The 4,193-nt window shown below is 42.9% G+C and overlaps 1 pseudogene; it reads left to right on the forward strand.

Moving 5' to 3' along the window:
• Positions 1 to 1,729: 1,729 nt before the first annotated feature.
• Positions 1,730 to 4,193, forward strand: LOC149144880 (G-type lectin S-receptor-like serine/threonine-protein kinase At2g19130 pseudogene; annotated as a pseudogene).

Genomic DNA, 4,193 nt, shown 5'->3' on the forward strand with positions numbered 1-4,193 from the left:
TTGTGACTCCATGATCAAGGGCAACTCCTAGGCCACTCCAAACCCTCCTTTTCCTTCACTGCAAAATAGAATAGTGTTAGTTTCCTTATCACAAATTTGGCACAAATAGAACATTGGTTTATATGCAAATGTGAGCTAGATAGATGATACATAGAATCTTGAGTTTTGATTTGGTAGGTTAGCTTCTTGTTTGCAAGTAGATTTGGTAGCTAGATGGTTGATTGCAAGATAATGTAGTTCCCTTTCTACAAGTAGTGTAGCTCTTATCTTTTCATGAATTGATTCAATAACATTTACAAGTTGAAGTTCAAAAGCATAAATCTAGCCCGCCATAACTTTTGCATACGGTGTCCATTTGACTCCATTGGAATTGCGTTCAAAAGCTATTTTTGAGCTCTTTGACATGAGTACACTTTCATTAGATTTTAAAACCTTCTAATTTTCATCAATATCTCAACTCTTCCTTGAGATTGGGAAACTACAATACTACTTAGCTTTTGCACCAATGCTACATAGTTCTTACATTTGTGTTACTTTCCTATTTAACAAATACAAAAGAAAAATACAATAATATATGAGCACATTGAGGTCATTCCACTATTTTGTCCAAAACTTCAACTAGCTTTCGCATATGAAATCCTGTGGACCTCATTGAAACTATGTCAAAAAGCTCTCTGTGAGCTCTTCATTGTGTAGACAACTTTAATAGAAATTAAACCAACTTGAAGTATTAGTAGTGAAAATCCTCTTGGACCCGGATCAACAATCAATATATTGAGTGAAATCTTAGAAGTACTTGATTCAATAAACTTAACTTATAGTATTCCATAACATAAACATAGAACAAACTTTTTGCTACCGTTCTTAGAAGTCCTGGTTTCTCTACCCATCAGAGAGGCGCCTAACACTATTCTATCCGAAGCGGCATGCGCTGCTTCCCGCGGTTTCATCTGAAGAAGCAGCACAAGGAAGATGAAGAAGCGAAGCATATGTAAGATTTGGTCTGTCATCCTATTTTCACTCGCCATTCCGAAATCTTTCTCGACAGTAGATGATAAACACACAGAGAGTCGGGGAGCAAGCTTCTGAACTAAAAATTCATTCGGATCGGGCCTAGGCTTTGAAATTTGATTGATGACACTGTAACATTGAAAGGGTCAATACGTTCTATATAATTCATTTATGTTTTCACTTTGTTTTGTATTAATTTTTTATTATTTTCGGTTTTTTTTTTTTGTTTTTTTTATAAAAAAATTTAAACAAAGTTTTTTGGTAGAAATCATATGAGAGAATTGTTTTAGAACCAACAAATATGGTTCATGATTGATAAACCACACTTATTTTTAACATAAGTATGTATGTTTTGACAAAATTTGTATTGAAATTACTTAATTTTAACATAATTACATTAAATAATGCCTTAACAAAATATTCAATCACCATCTATCCAAAATCCAAACACCATCTATCCCAAACCCTTAAAGTTATGTTAAAATAATGCAACGCCACGGACTTGTTGTAAAAGTAATCCGATGGACTTGTTGTAAAAGTAATCCGATTGGATGGACTTGTGTTAAAGTAATCCGACTGGATGCTTGTGTTAAAGTAATCCGACTTGTGTTACTTAATTTCAACATTACTGTGCGGAGGCGATTCGAGTCAATTGCAAAGTCAGTTCAACCTGCATCTCCCAGTCAGCCAAGCCGTTTTCAGTCCGGATATGGCGGCCATTTGGATCAATTGCGAAGTCTGTTCCATGTTCAGTGCAGATACAACGTATTGACCCTTTCAATGTTACAGTTTCATCACTCAAATTTCAAAGCCTAGGTCCGATCCGAATGAATTTTTAGTTCAGAAGCTTGCTCCCCGACTCTGTGTGTGTTTATCATCTACTGTGGAGAAAGATTTCGGAATGGCGAGTGAAAATAGGATGACAGACCAAATCTTACATCTGCTTCGCTTCTTCATCTTCCTTGTGCTGCTTCTTCAGATGAAACCGCGGGAAGCAGCGCATGCCGCTTCGGATAGAATAGTGTTAGGCGCCTCTCTGATGGGTAGAGAAACCAGGACTTCTAAGAACGGTAACTTTGAGTTGGGTTTCTTCAATCTCACCAACAACGATGTTACCAACTGGTATGTGGGTATCTGGTATGCCACGAACTCTGACTCTCAGCAGACCATCGCCTGGGTGGCCAACAGGGAGCAGCCTCTGAAAGATGAGTCCGGCGTTTTCAATCTTACAGAGGCCGGGAGTCTTATTCTGTCTCATGGTGGATCCGTTGTCTGGTCTTCCATGGGAAACAAGAAGAAACCTTCTTCAGCTGTGATAATGGATTCTGGTAACTTGGTCGTGCTGAGTGCCGAGAATAGCTCTGAAATCATTTGGCAGAGCTTCGACCATCCGGGAAATACGTGGTTGCCAGGGATGCAAATTAGTATGAGCCAGAGGCTGACATCGTGGAAGAACGACTGGGATCCAAGGTCAGGGCCTTTCAGTTTTCAAATGGATCCAAGCGGAGTGAACCAGCTCGTGCTGCTGTGGAAGAATGACTACAAATACTGGGAAAGCGGTATTTTGCACGACAACATGTTTAGCAAACTTGTCGGGCCGGAGTCGGTAAAGGTTGACGATTACGGATACAGCAACAATTCGAATTCAGACTTCACCCTTTTTAGCAACGGTTCGTATAAGTATTTCACTTACTCTACCCCGAATGATCCTGGGCGTATCGTTATGGATAAGTCGGGACAAATTAGGGTGTACAGTCTGTTGGATGCTAACAATGGGTGGAACATGGTCGATTCACAGCCCGATTCCGTTCAAGTACCCGATGACGCTCATTCCTACAAGAAGACTCATTCCTACAAGAAAGCGACTGTAGCCGGCGTTGTGGGCGGGCTGGCTGCGATTCTCGCATTTGTATTGCTATTTCTCTGGTGTCGCAAGCGGCCGGGATTGTCTGCAACAGAATACGCACCGGGGACGCTTACTGTATTCACTTACAGAGATCTGCAGATTGCAACGAAGAATTTTTCTGAGCGTCTGGGAGGCGGGGGTTTCGGTTCCGTCTTCAAAGGGACTCTACCAGACGGCTCTCTGGTGGCGGTTAAGAAGTTGGAGGGTGTGAGCCAAGGAGAGAAGCAATTCCGCATGGAGGTGAGCACCATCGGAACCATACAGCATGTGAATTTGGTTCGGCTGCGGGGATTTTGCACCGAGGGCTCCGGAAGACTGTTGGTCTACGAATACATGATCAATGGATCCCTCAATTCCTTCTTGTTCCACAGAACCCAGAGTGATGAACAGCAGCTCAAGGTGCTGGACTGGAAAACACGATTCGGCATCGCGGTGGGGACTGCCCAGGGAATCATTTATCTCCACGAGAAGTGCAGGGACTGCATCATCCACTGCGACATCAAGCCGGAAAACATCCTCCTGGATTCCAATTTCTGCCCCAAGGTGGCCGATTTCGGGCTGGCAAAACTCCTGGGCAGAGAGTATAGTCATGTTTTGACGACCATGAGAGGAACCAGAGGGTACTTGGCTCCCGAGTGGCTATCCGGTCTGCCCATCACTGCCAAGGCCGACGTCTACAGCTTCGGTATGACATTGCTCGAAATAATTGCGGGGCGGAGAAACATGGACTGGGACTCCGAATCCAGCGAGCTCTTCTTTCCCACCTGGGCTGCAACGCAAATCAACAGCGGAAACGCCATGGATCTGCTTGACAAGAAATTGTTGAACAATGCAGACGCTGAACAGGTGAAAAGGGCTGCCATCGTGGCAGGATGGTGTATTCAGGACGATGAAGATGCGAGGCCATCGATGAGTGAAGTGTTGCAGATATTGGAAGGCATCGTAGACGTCCCACCTCCTCGACCAATTCCCATGTCTCTGCAGACCTTGGCCCTAAAACCCGACAGTCTTGTTCTTTTCTTCTGGGAGAAGGATTCTTCTACGCAAAACGATAACAGTGATCATCCGTCGACAACGCTGTATATTTCGCAGTAATCTCTATTTGCTTACATTATCAACTAAATATTTTATTATGTTTATGGAATTCGAAAGGAATATGTAATCGGCCAAACTCCAACTCCCCATTCGGTGGGAACGAGGTCTGCAGCCATGCTTCAATTGATTCCTCTTACTTCTTAGTCACTGCTTTTGCCGGCGATACAAATTAGTTTCGCCA

The sequence above is a fragment of the Pinus tabuliformis genome, chromosome X, assembly GCF_031772625.1.
Source record: "Pinus tabuliformis cultivar Carrire ecotype Pingquan chromosome X, CPIR1, whole genome shotgun sequence".
Lineage (NCBI taxonomy): Eukaryota > Viridiplantae > Streptophyta > Pinopsida > Pinales > Pinaceae > Pinus > Pinus tabuliformis.